The sequence below is a fragment of the Ascaphus truei genome, unplaced genomic scaffold (genome assembly GCF_040206685.1).
Source record: "Ascaphus truei isolate aAscTru1 unplaced genomic scaffold, aAscTru1.hap1 HAP1_SCAFFOLD_535, whole genome shotgun sequence".
Lineage (NCBI taxonomy): Eukaryota > Metazoa > Chordata > Amphibia > Anura > Ascaphidae > Ascaphus > Ascaphus truei.
In genome coordinates this window covers 192,542-210,223 of record NW_027456866.1, presented here as the reverse complement: position 1 = coordinate 210,223, position 17,682 = coordinate 192,542, and the positions used below count along the sequence as shown (strand labels likewise).

At 46.7% G+C, this 17,682-nt stretch overlaps 1 long non-coding RNA gene across 1 annotated transcript in view; it reads right to left on the bottom strand.

Moving 5' to 3' along the window:
• Positions 1 to 17,682, bottom strand: part of LOC142485093 (uncharacterized) — a 52,205-nt gene that overhangs the window by 29,695 nt on the left and 4,828 nt on the right. The window contains exon 2 of the long non-coding RNA XR_012798358.1: positions 11,099 to 11,279. This is a non-coding gene — a long non-coding RNA (uncharacterized LOC142485093). The remainder of the gene's footprint in view (positions 1 to 11,098; positions 11,280 to 17,682) is intronic.

The window sequence follows — 17,682 nt, the reverse complement described above, 5'->3', positions numbered from 1 at the left end:
GGGACACGGAAATAATACACAGGGGGAACGTGGAAATAATACACAGGGGGAACGCGGAAATAATACACAGGGGGAACGCGGAAATAATACACAGGGGGAACGCGGAAATAATACACAGGGGGAACGCGGAAATAATACACAGGGGGAACACGGAAATAATACACATATACACAGGGGGAACACGGAAATAATACACAGGGGGAACACGGAAATAATACACAGGGGGAACGCGGAAATAATACACAGGGGGAACACGGAAATAATACACAGGGGGGACACGGAAATAATACACAGGGGGGACATGGAAATAATACACAGGGGGAACGCGGAAATAATACACAGGGGGAACACGGAAATAATACACAGGGGGGACACGGAAATAATACACAGGGGGAACACGGAAATAATACACAGGTACACAGGGGGGACACGGAAATAATACACAGGGGTAACACGGAAATAATACACAGGGGGAACACGGAAATAATACACAGGGGGGGACACGGAAATAATACACAGGGGGAACGCGGAAATAATACACAGGGGGGGGAACACGGAAATAATACACAGGGGGGGGAACACGGAAATAATACACAGGGGGAACACGGAAATAATACACAGGTACACAGGGGGGACACGGAAATAATACACAGGTACACAGGGGGGGACACACGGAAATAATACACAGGGGGAACACGGAAATAATACACAGGGGGAACACGGAAATAATACACAGGGGTAACGCGGAAATAATACACAGGGGTAACGCGGAAATAATACACAGGGGTAACGCGGAAATAATACACAGGGGGAACGCGGAAATAATACACAGGGGGGACGCGGAAATAATACACAGGGGGAACACGGAAATAATACACAGGGGGAACACGGAAATAATACACAGGGGGAACACGGAAATAATACACAGGGGGAACGCGGAAATAATACACAGGGGGAACGCGGAAATAATACACAGGGGGAACGCGGAAATAATACACAGGGGGAACACGGAAATAATACACAGGGGGAACACGGAAATAATACACAGGGGGGGGAACACGGAAATAATACACAGGGGGGGGAACACGGAAATAATACACAGGGGGGGGAACACGGAAATAATACATAGGGGGAACACGGAAATAATACACAGGTACACAGGGGGGACACGGAAATAATACACAGGTACACAGGGGGGGACACACGGAAATAATACACAGGGGGAACACGGAAATAATACACAGGGGGAACACGGAAATAATACACAGGGGTAACGCGGAAATAATACACAGGGGTAACGCGGAAATAATACACAGGGGTAACGCGGAAATAATACACAGGGGGAACGCGGAAATAATACACAGGGGGGACGCGGAAATAATACACAGGGGGAACACGGAAATAATACACAGGGGGAACACGGAAATAATACACAGGGGGAACACGGAAATAATACACAGGGGGAACGCGGAAATAATACACAGGGGGAACGCGGAAATAATACACAGGGGGAACACGGAAATAATACACAGGGGGAACACGGAAATAATACACAGATACACAGGGGGAACACGGAAATAATACACAGGGGGAACACGGAAATAATACACAGGGGGAACACGGAAATAATACACAGGGGGAACGCGGAAATAATACACAGGGGGAACACGGAAATAATACACAGGGGGGACACGGAAATAATACACAGGGGGGACATGGAAATAATACACAGGGGGAACGCGGAAATAATACACAGGGGGAACACGGAAATAATACACAGGGGGGACACGGAAATAATACACAGGGGGAACACGGAAATAATACACAGGTACACAGGGGGGACACGGAAATAATACACAGGGGTAACACGGAAATAATACACAGGGGGAACACGGAAATAATACACAGGGGGGGACACGGAAATAATACACAGGGGGAACGTGGAAATAATACACAGGGGGAACGCGGAAATAATACACAGGGGGAACGCGGAAATAATACACAGGGGGAACGCGGAAATAATACACAGGGGGAACGCGGAAATAATACACAGGGGGAACACTGAAATAATACACAGATACACAGGGGGAACACGGAAATAATACACAGGGGGAACACGGAAATAATACACAGGGGGAACGCGGAAATAATACACAGGGGGAACACGGAAATAATACACAGGGGGGACACGGAAATAATACACAGGGGGGACATGGAAATAATACACAGGGGGAACGCGGAAATAATACACAGGGGGAACACGGAAATAATACACAGGGGGGACACGGAAATAATACACAGGGGGAACACGGAAATAATACACAGGTACACAGGGGGGACACGGAAATAATACACAGGGGTAACACGGAAATAATACACAGGGGGAACACGGAAATAATACACAGGGGGGGACACGGAAATAATACACAGGGGGAACGCGGAAATAATACACAGGGGGGGGAACACGGAAATAATACACAGGGGGGGGAACACGGAAATAATACACAGGGGGAACACGGAAATAATACACAGGTACACAGGGGGGACACGGAAATAATACACAGGTACACAGGGGGGGACACACGGAAATAATACACAGGGGGAACACGGAAATAATACACAGGGGGAACACGGAAATAATACACAGGGGGAACACGGTAATAATACACAGGGGGAACGCGGAAATAATACACAGGGGTAACGCGGAAATAATACACAGGGGTAACGCGGAAATAATACACAGGGGTAACGCGGAAATAATACACAGGGGGAACGCGGAAATAATACACAGGGGGGACGCGGAAATAATACACAGGGGGAACACGGAAATAATACACAGGGGGGACAAGGAAATAATACACAGGGGGGACACGGAAATAATACACAGGGGTAACGCGGAAATAATACACAGGGGGAACACGGAAATAATACACAGGGGGAACGCGGAAATAATACACAGGGGGACACGGAAATAATACACAGGGGGAACGCGGAAATTATACACAGGGGGAACACGGAAATAATACACAGGGGGAACGCGGAAATAATACACAGGGGGGACACGGAAATAATACACTGGGGGAACACGGAAATAATACACAGGGGGAACACGGAAATAATACACAGGGGGAACACGGAAATAATACACAGGGGGAACACGGAAATAATACACAGGGGGAACACGGAAATAATACACAGGGGGAACACGGAAATAATACACAGGGGGAACACGGAAATAATACACAGGGGGGGGAACACGGAAATAAAACACAGGGGGGGGAACACGGAAATAATACACAGGGGGGGGAACACGGAAATAATACACAGGGGGGGGAACACGGAAATAATACACAGGGGGGGGAACACGGAAATAATACACAGGGGGAACACGGAAATAATACACAGGTACACAGGGGGGACACGGAAATAATACACAGGTACACAGGGGGGGACACACGGAAATAATACACAGGGGGAACACGGAAATAATACACAGGGGGAACACGGAAATAATACACAGGGGTAACGCGGAAATAATACACAGGGGTAACGCGGAAATAATACACAGGGGTAACGCGGAAATAATACACAGGACGAACGCGGAAATAATACACAGGGGGGACGCGGAAATAATACACAGGGGGAACACGGAAATAATACACAGGGGGAACACGGAAATAATACACAGGGGGAACGCGGAAATAATACACAGGGGGAACGCGGAAATAATACACAGGGGGAACACGGAAATAATACACAGGGGGAACACGGAAATAATACACAGATACACAGGGGGAACACGGAAATAATACACAGGGGGAACACGGAAATAATACACAGGGGGAACACGGAAATAATACACAGGGGGAACGCGGAAATAATACACAGGGGGAACACGGAAATAATACACAGGGGGGACACGGAAATAATACACAGGGGGGGCACGGAAATAATACACAGGGGGAACGCGGAAATAATACACAGGGGGAACACGGAAATAATACACAGGGGGGACACGGAAATAATACACAGGGGGAACACGGAAATAATACACAGGTACACAGGGGGGACACGGAAATAATACACAGGGGTAACACGGAAATAATACACAGGGGGAACACGGAAATAATACACAGGGGGGGACACGGAAATAATACACAGGGGGAACGTGGAAATAATACACAGGGGGAACGCGGAAATAATACACAGGGGGAACGCGGAAATAATACACAGGGGGAACGCGGAAATAATACACAGGGGGAACGCGGAAATAATACACAGGGGGAACGCGGAAATAATACACAGGGGGAACACGGAAATAATACACAGATACACAGGGGGAACACGGAAATAATACACAGGGGGAACGCGGAAATAATACACAGGGGGAACACGGAAATAATACACAGGGGGGACACGGAAATAATACACAGGGGGGACATGGAAATAATACACAGGGGGAACGCGGAAATAATACACAGGGGGAACACGGAAATAATACACAGGGGGGACACGGAAATAATACACAGGGGGAACACGGAAATAATACACAGGTACACAGGGGGGACACGGAAATAATACACAGGGGTAACACGGAAATAATACACAGGGGGAACACGGAAATAATACACAGGGGGGGACACGGAAATAATACACAGGGGGAACGTGGAAATAATACACAGGGGGAACGCGGAAATAATACACAGGGGGAACGCGGAAATAATACACAGGGGGAACGCGGAAATAATACACAGGGGGAACGCGGAAATAATACACAGGGGGAACGCGGAAATAATACACAGGGGGAACGCGGAAATAATACACAGGGGGAACGTGGAAATAATACACAGGGAGAACACGGAAATAATACACAGGGGGAACACGGAAATAATACACAGGGGGACACGGAAATAATACACAGGGGGAACACGGAAATAATACACAGGGGGAACACGGAAATAATACACAGGAGGAACGCGGAAATAATACACAGGGGGAACGCGGAAATAATACACAGGGGGAACGCGGAAATAATACACAGGGGGAACACGGAAATAATACACAGGGGGGGACACGGAAATAATACACAGGGGGAACGCGGAAATAATACACAGGGGGAACGCGGAAATAATACACAGGGGGAACGCAGAAATAATACACAGGGGGAACGCGGAAATAATACACAGGGGGAACGCGGAAATAATACACAGGGGGAACGCGGAAATAATACACAGGGGGAACACGGAAATAATACACAGGGGGAACACGGAAATAATACACAGGGGGAACGCAGAAATAATACACAGGGGGAACGCGGAAATAATACACAGGGGGAACACGGAAATAATACACAGGGGGAACACGGAAATAATACACAGATACACAGGGGGAACACGGAAATAATACACAGGGGGAACACGGAAATAATACACAGGGGGAACACGGAAATAATACACAGGGGGAACGCGGAAATAATACACAGGGGGAACGCGGAAATAATACACAGGGGGAACACGGAAATAATACACAGGGGGGACACGGAAATAATACACAGGGGGGACATGGAAATAATACACAGGGGGAACGCGGAAATAATACACAGGGGGAACACGGAAATAATACACAGGGGGGACACGGAAATAATACACAGGGGGAACACGGAAATAATACACAGGTACACAGGGGGGACACGGAAATAATACACAGGGGTAACACGGAAATAATACACAGGGGGAACACGGAAATAATACACAGGGGGGGACACGGAAATAATACACAGGGGGAACGTGGAAATAATACACAGGGGGAACGCGGAAATAATACACAGGGGGAACGCGGAAATAATACACAGGGGGAACGCGGAAATAATACACAGGGGGAACGCGGAAATAATACACAGGGGGAACATGGAAATAATACACAGATACACAGGGGGAACACGGAAATAATACACAGGGGGAACATGGAAATAATACACAGGGGGAACGCGGAAATAATACACAGGGGGAACACGGAAATAATACATAGGGGGGACACGGAAATAATACACAGGGGGGACATGGAAATAATACACAGGGGGAACGCGGAAATAATACACAGGGGGAACACGGAAATAATACACAGGGGAGACACGGAAATAATACACAGGGGGAACACGGAAATAATACACAGGTACACAGGGGGGACACGGAAATAATACACAGGGGTAACACGGAAATAATACACAGGGGGAACACGGAAATAATACACAGGGGGGGACACGGAAATAATACACAGGGGGAACGTGGAAATAATACACAGGGGGAACGCGGAAATAATACACAGGGGGAACGCGGAAATAATACACAGGGGGAACGCGGAAATAATACACAGGGGGAACGCGGAAATAATACACAGGGGGAACGCGGAAATAATACACAGGGGGAACGCGGAAATAATACACAGGGGGAACGCGGAAATAATACACAGGGGGAACACGGAAATAATACACAGGGGGAACACGGAAATAATACACAGGGGGAACACGGAAATAATACACAGGGGGAACACGGAAATAATACACAGGGGGAACACGGAAATAATACACAGGAGGAACGCGGAAATAATACACAGGGGGAACGCGGAAATAATACACAGGGGGAACGCGGAAATAATACACAGGGGGAACACGGAAATAATACACAGGGGGGGACACGGAAATAATACACAGGGGGAACGCGGAAATAATACACAGGGGGAAAGCGGAAATAATACACAGGGGGAACGCGGAAATAATACACAGGGGGAACGCGGAAATAATACACAGGGGGAACGCGGAAATAATACACAGGGGGAACGCGGAAATAATACACAGGGGGAACGCGGAAATAATACACAGGGGGAACGCGGAAATAATACACAGGGGTAACGCGGAAATAATACACAGGGGGAACGCGGAAATAATACACAGGGGGAACGCGGAAATAATACACAGGGGGAACGCGGAAATAATACACAGGGGGAACGCGGAAATAATACACAGGGGGAACACGGAAATAATACACAGGGGGGACACGGAAATAATACACAGGGGGAACGCGGAAATAATACACAGGGGGAACGCGGAAATAATACACAGGGGGAACGCGGAAATAATACACAGGGGGGTAACACGGAAATAATACACAGGGGTAACACGGAAATAATACACAGGGGTAACACGGAAATAATACACAGGGGTAACACGGAAATAATACACAGGGGGAACACGGAAATAATACACAGGGGGAACGCGGAAATAATACACAGGGGGAACACGGAAATAATACACAGGGGGAACACGGAAATAATACACAGGGGGAACACGGAAATAATACACAGATACACAGGGGGGACACGGAAATAATACACAGGGGGAACGCGGAAATAATACACAGGGGGAACGCGGAAATAATACACAGGGGGAACGCGGAAATAATACACAGGGGGAACACGGAAATAATACACAGGGGGAACACGGAAATAATACACAGATACACAGGGGGGACACGGAAATAATACACAGGGGGAACGCGGAAATAATACACAGGGGGAACGCGGAAATAATACACAGATACACAGGGGGGACACGGAAATAATACACAGGGGGAACACGGAAATAATACAAAGATACACAGGGGGGACACGGAAATAATACACAGGGGGAACGCGGAAATAATACACAGGGGGAACGCGGAAATAATACACAGGGGGAACGCGGAAATAATACACAGGGGGAACGCGGAAATAATACACAGGGGGAACGCGGAAATAATACACAGGGGGAACACGGAAATAATACACAGGGGGAACGCGGAAATAATACACAGGGGGAACGCGGAAATAATACACAGGGGAAACGCGGAAATAATACACAGGGGGAACGCGGAAATAATACACAGGGGGAACGCGGAAATAATACACAGGGGGAACGCGGAAATAATACACAGGGGGAACGCGGAAATAATACACAGGGGGAACACGGAAATAATACACAGGGGGAACGCGGAAATAATACACAGGGGGGAACGCGGAAATAATACACAGGGGGAACGCGGAAATAATACACTGCGGGAACGCGGAAATAATACACAGGGGGAACGCGGAAATAATACACAGGGGGAACGCGGAAATAATACACAGGGGTAACACGGAAATAATACACAGGGGGAACACGGAAATAATACACAGGGGGAACGCGGAAATAATACACAGGGGGAACACGGAAATAATACACAGGGGGAACACGGAAATAATACACAGGTACACAGGGGGAACACGGAAATAATACACAGGGGGAACACGGAAATAATACACAGGGGGAACACGGAAATAATACACAGGGGGGTAACACGGAAATAATACACAGGGGGAACACGGAAATAATACACAGGGGGAACACGGAAATAATACACAGGGGGAACACGGAAATAATACACAGGGGGAACACGGAAATAATACACAGGTACACAGGGGGAACACGGAAATAATACACAGGGGGAACACGGAAATAATACACAGGGGGAACACGGAAATAATACACAGGGGGGTAACACGGAAATAATACACAGGGTGAACACGGAAATAATACACAGGGGGAACACGGAAATAATACACAGGGGGAACACGGAAATAATACACAGGGGGAACACGGAAATAATACACAGGGGTGTAACACGGAAATAATACACAGGGGGAACACGGAAATAATACACAGGGGGGGAACACGGAAATAATACACAGGGGGGGAACACGGAAATAATACACAGGGGTAACGCGGAAATAATACACAGGGGGAACGCGGAAATAATACACAGGGGGGACACGGAAATAATACACAGGGGGAACACGGAAATAATACACAGGGGGGTAACACGGAAATAATACACAGGGGGGTAACACGGAAATAATACACAGGGGGAACGCGGAAATAATACACAGGGGGAACGCGGAAATAATACACAGGGGGAACGCGGAAATAATACACAGGGGGAACGCGGAAATAATACACAGGGGGAACGCGGAAATAATACACAGGGGGAACACGGAAATAATACACAGGGGGAACACGGAAATAATACACAGGGGGAACACGGAAAAAATACACAGGGGGAACGCGGAAATAATACACAGGGGGAACGCGGAAATAATACACAGGTACACAGGGGGGACACGGAAATAATACACAGGGGGAACACGGAAATAATACACAGGGGGGGGACACGGAAATAATACACAGGGGGAACGCGGAAATAATACACAGGGGGAACGCGGAAATAATACACAGGGGGAACGCGGAAATAATACACAGGGGGAACGCGGAAATAATACACAGGGGGAACACGCAAATAATACACAGGGGGAACACGCAAATAATACACAGGGGGAACGCGGAAATAATACACAGGGGGAACGCGGAAATAATACACAGGGGGAACGCGGAAATAATACACAGGGGGGACACGGAAATAATACACAGGGGGAACGCGGAAATAATACACAGGGGGAACGCGGAAATAATACACAGGGGGAACACGGAAATAATACACAGGGGGAACACGGAAATAATACACAGGGGGAACACGGAAATAATACACAGGGGGAACACGGAAATAATACACAGGGGGAACACGGAAATAATACACAGGGGGAACACGGAAATAATACACAGGGGGGGGAACACGGAAATAATACACAGGGGGGGAACACGGAAATAATACACAGGGGGGGGAACACGGAAATAATACACAGGGGGGGGAACACGGAAATAATACACAGGGGGAACACGGAAATAATACACAGGGGGAACACGGAAATAATACACAGGGGCAGGGGACACGGAAATAATACACAGGGGGGGGGACACGGAAATAATACACAGGGGGAACACGGAAATAATACACAGGGGGAACACGGAAATAATACACAGGGGGAACGCGGAAATAATACACAGGGGGAACGCGGAAATAATACACAGGGGGAACGCGGAAATAATACACAGGGGTAACGCGGAAATAATACACAGGGGTAACGCGGAAATAATACACAGGGGTAACGCGGAAATAATACACAGGGGGAACGCGGAAATAATACACAGGGGGGACGCGGAAATAATACACAGGGGGGACGCGGAAATAATACACAGGGGGGACGCGGAAATAATACACAGGGGGAACGCGGAAATAATACACAGGGGGAACGCGGAAATAATACACAGGGGGAACGCGGAAATAATACACAGGGGGGACACGGAAATAATACACAGGGGGAACGCGGAAATAATACACAGGGGGAACGCGGAAATAATACACAGGGGGAACGCGGAAATAATACACAGGGGGGACGCGGAAATAATACACAGGGGGAACGCGGAAATAATACACAGGGGGAACGCGGAAATAATACACAGGGGGAACGCGGAAATAATACACAGGGGGAACGCGGAAATAATACACAGGGGGGACGCGGAAATAATACACAGGGGGAACGCGGAAATAATACACAGGGGGAACGCGGAAATAATACACAGGGGGAACGCGGAAATAATACACAGGGGGAACACGGAAATAATACACAGGGGGAACACGGAAATAATACACAGGGGGAACACGGAAATAATACACAGGGGGAACACGGAAATAATACACAGAGGGAACACGGAAATAATACACAGAGGGAACACGGAAATAATACACAGGGGGAACGCGGAAATAATACACAGGGGGAACACGGAAATAATACATGTATATACCTGTTCCCGTGACGTGGGCCGTATCTTCAGTGTGCAACCCAGAGATACTATATCACCCCACGTCACAATCATGTTTAGGGTTTGTGTATAGGGTCGTGTTTAGGGTTTGACTATAGGATTATGTTTAGCATTTGTATGTAGGGTCATGTTTAGGGTTTGTCTTTAGATTCATGTTTAGGGTTTGTCTATAGATTCATGTTTAGGGTTTGTCTATAGATTCATGTTTAGGGTTTGTCTATAGAGTCATGTTTAGGGTTTGTCTTTAGATTCATGTTTAGGGTTTGTCTAACTCTATAGAGTCATGCTGGTGCTGTTTTTTTTTTTACTTACCTTCTCCTCTTCCACCGGCAGGAACTGGGATCTGACCTTTCTCTTTTTTCCAAGGTGATGGGAGGGACGCTGCAGGTTCTTCAGGTGAAGCTCTGAGCTTCTGTCACTGTGTTTGCTCTTCATGTTCCCCATGGGTCTGTCACTGTGTCAAGGAGCTCAGTGACAATAGGGACAGCTTCATCTGACAGGGAGAAGACAAATGTCACACTTCTGACCCTACTGTGCCCCCCAGAGAGGAGGTCACCAACCCTACTATGCCACCAAGAGAGAAGGTCACCACCCATACTGTGCTAACCAGAGAGGAGGTCACCAACCATGCTGTGCCATGCAGAGAGGAGGTCACCAACCATACTGTGCCACACAGAGAGGTCACCAACCGTACTACCCAGAGAGGACATCACCAACCATATTGTGCCACCCAGAGAGGAGGTCATCAACAATAAATACCGTGCCACCCAGAAAGGTCACCAACTATTCTGTGCCACCAAGAGAAGTCACCAACCGCACTCTGCGACCAATAGAGGTCACCAACCATACCGTGCCACCCAGAGAGGGGGTCACCAACCATACTGTGCCACCCAGAGAGGGGATCACCAACCATACTGTGCCACCCAGAGAGGGGATCACCAACCATACTGTGCCACCCAGAGAGGAGGTCACAAACCATACTATGCCATCCAGAGAGGAGGTCCCAAACCATACTATGCCATCCAGAGAGGAGGTCACAAACCATATCGTGCCACCCAGAGAGGGGACCACCAACCATACTGTGAAATTCAGAGAGGAGGTCACAAACCATACTGGGCCATCCAGAGAGGAGGTCACAAACCATACTGTGCCATAATTTCAGCCAAATGTAATTGAATATCGGCGGGAGAACAGGGAATGTATAATGCACCATGTCTGTAAGAATGCATTTCAAAGCGTGTATTCTGTCTTCCCTGTGACAATCCTTTCCCCAATCAACTTTGTTCTGTGATGGGATTTGAGCTAGCTGTGTGTAATGCTAAGTCCTGACTTTTACATAATTACCTTATGTCTGCATTTATACATGTGTTAGCAGTTCCTCTCGGATTACATACAGTAGTTGGTATTGTGTGGTGATAGTTACATAGTTACATAGTTACATAGTAGATGAGGTTGAAAAAAGACGTACATCCATCAAGTTCAACCTATGCTAAATTTAGACAACAGATACTTTATCCTATATCTGTACTTATTTATTGATCCAGAGGAAGGCAAACAAAAAATCCCAGAGTCATGTCATCCAATGATATCTCATAAGGGGAAAAATAAATTCCTTCCTGACCCCAAGAATTGGCAATCGGATTAATCCCTGGATCAACATCCTTCCCATGTTTACTTATTTCAGGCCTGCACAACTCCAGTCCTCGAGGGCCGCAAACAGGACCGATTTTCAGGATATCCCTACTTCAGCACAGCTGGCTTAATTAGAGGCTTGGCCATACTGAGCCTCTAATTGAGCCAGCTGTGCTGAAGTAGGGATATCCTGAAAACCTGGTGCGGGTAACCGGTGCATCAAAGAAATTCAAGTCCCTTTTTCATGATGAATACTAAATTCTTCCGTTAGGAACACTCCCATGTAATAGTGAACAGCAATAAGGTTAAGGGACTAGTACCTAGTGCTGACCAACACAATAAACAGTACAAGAATTGTCTCATCCATCAGAATGTAGATAGTGTGCAAACAACTCACTTTTTATCTCCAGGCTTCTTGTTTAGGGAGCAGTCACAACGGGTATCCATCACAGCGTGCAAGGCAAGTAGAAAGTGGTAAAACAAAGGCAGTGCACTGCTTAAAAAATGGAGGAGGCGTTCCGATTGGCTAATGGTTGATGATGTCACGGGTTTGGCGCGAATGGCGCTTGTATTTATATCTGTATGTCTTTTTAGCTTAATATACACCTTGATAAAGGGCACATGATCCGAAACGCGTAGGTGGGCGTTTACTGCATTATCCAGGGGTTATGTTTGATCCCATTATCTAATAAAGGAACCTTTTAGCCACCATGAGCCTCCTCCATTTTTGAGGCAGTGCATTGCCTTTGTTTTACCACTATCCTGAAAACCTGGCCTGTTTGCGGCCCTCGAGGACTGGAGTTGTGCACGCCTGACTTATTTGGTATAACCCTGTATACCTTTCCTTTCTAAAAAGATTTCCAACCTTTTTTTGAACAAATCTATTGTATCACAGTCTCCATGGGTGATGAATCCCACATTGTAACTGCCCTTACTGTAAAGAACCCTTTCCTTTGTTGCTGGTTAAATCTCCTTTCCTCAAACCTTAAGGGATGGCCCCCGAGTCCTTTGTACTGCCCGTGGGATGAATAGTTCTTTTGAAATCTCCTTGTATTGTCCCTGAATATATTTTTATATAGTTATCATATCCCTTCTTCGACGCCTCTTTTCTAATGCAAATAAATCTAATTTAGCTAGCCTCTCCTCATAAATTAGATTGTCCATCCCCTTTATTAATTTGGTGGCTCTTCTCTGCACTCTCTCTAGTTCCATAATGTCCTTTCTTAGGATTGGTGCCCAAAATTGTACTCCATATTCAAGGTGTGGTCTTACTAGTGCTTTGTAAAGGGGCATAATTATGTTTATTTCCCTTCCATCCATTGCCCGTTTAATGCAAGATAAGATCTTGTTTGCCTTTGCAGCTACTGCATGACATTGGGCACTATTGCTAAGCCTGCTGTCTACACGCACTCCTAAATCCTTCTCCATCAAGGATTCCCCCAATTTATCCCCATTTAATTTGTAAGTCGCCTTTTTATTCTTGCTTACCAAATGCATCACCTTACATTTATCTGTATTAAACCTCATCTGCCATTTACCTACCCACGTTTCCAGACTCTCCAAGTCCTTCTGAAGAGAAATTACATCCTGCTCTGATTCTATTACCTTACACAATTTAGTATCATCAGCAAAGATGGAGACTTTGCTCTCGATGCCAACCTCAAGGTCATTAATAAACAAGTTAAAAAGCAGGGGTCTCAGTACCGATCCCTGAGGTACTCCACTCACGACTTTAGCCCAACCTGAAAAAGTTCCATTTATGACAACCCTCTGTTGTCTGTCCTTTAACCAGTTTTCAATCCAGGTGCATATATTATTACAGAGTCCAATTTTCTTTATTTTGTACATCAACCTCTTGTGTGAAACCGTATCAAAAGCCTTTGCAAAATCGAAGTAGACCACATCAACTGAATTACCCTGGTCTAAATTCCTACTTGCCTCTTAAAGAAACAAATAAGGTTAGTTTGGATGAAATTAACATGCAAGAAGGTAAATTAGATGTTCCACTGTTATTGTTATTTCTAGTGAGAAAGACTAAGTAATTCACTCAGTTGAAGCTCTCCATAGAAATAGATCAAAACAAAGGTGGGGGATTAGTTAAATGAATCAGTTATCAGGTCTGAGCCCTAGGCACTGTATCTCTTGGCTGGCTACCATTGTTCAATGTTAAAGCATAGCCAGCGAGAGGTATAAATCAAACACTGCAGGTCAGAGCAGTAGTTAACTTCATTAACGTGAACCCCGCTACAGCTAAGTCATATGAGGATGTATATGGGTAAGGTGCTTGTGGGTGACAGAATGGGTAAATAGCAAGGAGAAGAGAACCCACTATTAGCACTCAATACCTACAAACAATGTAATATGAAAATCTTAAAAATATCCTTTAATGCTGAACTAATTAAAATGATGGGTATTAAAATCCAAGAAGGACACACATATATATATATATAAACCCTAGGATGAGTATCTAAGACACTCCGGGTTATTGATGAGTGGAAAACAATTGAGGTGAATTAGATCAACTGTTCCAGAGGAACTGATATGCAGTATTCCCTAATAGTGGTTGTTTAGGTGAGAGCAAGGGCAGGGTAGGGCTAGCACAGCCTGTCTAAGGTAATGGACAGGTCCCTGGACTGTTAAGGGGTTAATGAGGATAAGAGTGTATTGCAGATATGGAGCCCTAGATTCTATGGCAGTATAGTGAAGTTATGCACATAGCAATAAATGCATAATTCTATCAGGTCCATACTGCTACATACTCATGCACCTCACCTGATGTATCTGATAATCCCTATGGAAAAACACCTAACAGACAGCTGATGGAAGTCCTAATGTAAAGGGCCAGCTGACACAGGGAGAGTGGTAATACAGTGGCTACCTAGTCCCTGTAGACGGTGTGGCTGCTGGTATGCCTGTGCACATATTCACGAATGTGCTTCCCCCGTCAGGGACGCTCGTGTCACTGAGCTGAGTGAGTATGCAAGCCCTGCCTTACCCTGCGCTCCCTGAGTAACCACAGAAAACTCCTGCCCGGTTTGGAGGGGAAGTGCACGCGTGCGGTCTGGCAGCTGCTCGCTCTGCGAGAAGGAGGGCTGCCACGTCAATACTGACCGCGCGCGTGCATGTGACGGGTGCCGACGCGCGCGTTTCGCGGATGAAATGCTTTCTCAAGGCTGCAGTGTGCGGGGAAGATCCCAGTGATAGTATGTGGTTTATATATGCCTGGATGTGTTTCAATTGGTTGGCGATTTCACCCTAGAGGTCTGCCTGTGTAGTGCTGGTGTTAGATACACATATACAGCACTACCTGAGAAACAAAGGCAGCTCAAGGACACTTATATAATTTATCATCACAAAAAGTGTGCAACAGTATCAGGGTAACTTAGTCTACTGGCGCACATGCTGGTTAGACTGTGTGATACAATACATACAGATTCTAATGAGTAGTGATGTAAGTAATGGGGTATAAATTCTCATATTGCACCCCAGAGGCCAAGCATTAACTTAGACTCTAATCAGTATGGGTGAAACGTAGTTATAATAATTAGAGTCGGCATAGACATCTACTGTGGATTGTACTCACAGTAGTAAGATGCAGGTGGGTGTATTTAACCAACCTGTAGATGAAAATATATAGTTAGTAAAGTCAGGCTGTTCTTTGCCCATGTTTACAATGTGGTAACAATGTGATGATGTTTTTTTATGTACAATGAAGCTGTAATATGCCACGACCGTCATAATGTGTAAATTGAAAAACCAAAAGGCAGATAGGTGAATGAGAGAGGATCGGGAGGGGTGTGTGAGCTATACGGTAAAGGGAAATGGTGAGGCTGGGCCAAATACCGAGCAGGGAGGGTGGATGTATGCTGCTGATGTGTGTATTAACCACATGAGGGTTGATCTTAAATGAATGGGGTAAACAGGAACCCTTCATTCAAACCCTTGGGTGACAGCGTCTGCAATGTGTATATCCACTTTGCCTCCTTCTGCAGTAAAACAGTGTCCCTGTCCCCATGCCCTAAATCCACAGAGAACTGATCCATACCAATGAATTTAATAAAGGTTTGATTACCCTGATAAACTGAATTGATATGTCGCGATAAAGGTTTGTCAGTCTTATTGCGTATGGAGCCAGGGACCTGTTTATTACCTTAGACAGGCTGTGCTAGCCCTACCCTGCCCTTGCTCTCACCTAAACAACCACTATTAGGGAATACTGCATATCAGTTCCTTTGGAACAGTTGATCTAATTCACCTCAATTGTTTTCCACTCATCAATAACCCGGAGTGTCTTAGGCTGCGATCCCGCTGCGGCCGGCCGCGAACCACCAGACCCTTGTCCGAGTGTTCCCTGCCCCCGCTGCCTCCTTCCGACAGGGCTGACAACGTACTGTGACGCGTCGGCCGGCCAATGCTGCAAGAATCTAGTGATTTTCGGCGTTGACGCGTCACGTGGTACGCGAGTCAGCCAATGGGGAGGAGGGGAAGGAAGGAGCTAGGTGGGAGGCGCCTTGGGCGGGGAGCAGGGAAGGAGCTGCGTGTTATCAAAGTGTGTGTGTGTGTGTGTATGTATGTGTGTGGGGGGTGGACGGCACCACGATCGGAGACTGCCCCCCTCCCTCCCACTCCCGCCCCCCTCCCTCCCACTCCCGCCCCCCTCCCTCCCTCTCCGGCTCCAGCTCCCGGCTCCCTACAGACCGCATATCGCGGTCTGTGTCTGTCAGCGCCCCGCCTGTCTGCAGTGCGGGCGCGCTGACTGAGGGAGCGGGGCCTTAGCCTTATATACTCATCCTAGGGTTTATATATATGTGTGTCCTTCTTGGATTTTAATACCCATCATTTTAATTAGTTCAGCATTAAAGAGTATTTTTAAGATTTTCATATTACATTGTTTGTAGGTATTGAGTGCTAATAGTGGGTTCTCTTCTCCTTGCTATTTACCCAGAGCAGTAGTTACCCTCAGAGGGAGAGACACTCTGGGAGGCAGTGTGGAGATTCCCTCAATTATCCATCAGAAAGAAGTCCACCTCTGGGAAGGAGTGTGGAGTTGGACTGTGACCAGCTGGAGATTCCTGTCAGAGTTCTGCTATGTATGCAGCATTCTGATATCTTGAAGCAGAGAAGCGGACAGGGGAAGATCATTTGAAGTGGGTCCCTGCACCTAGGAAAGTTAGATCTCATTCCCCAGGCCCCCGTGTGTATATTTTAGTATTTTGTAGTTCTGTGTGTTTCCGAGGTCTTATCCAAAATAAACCTAATTTTAT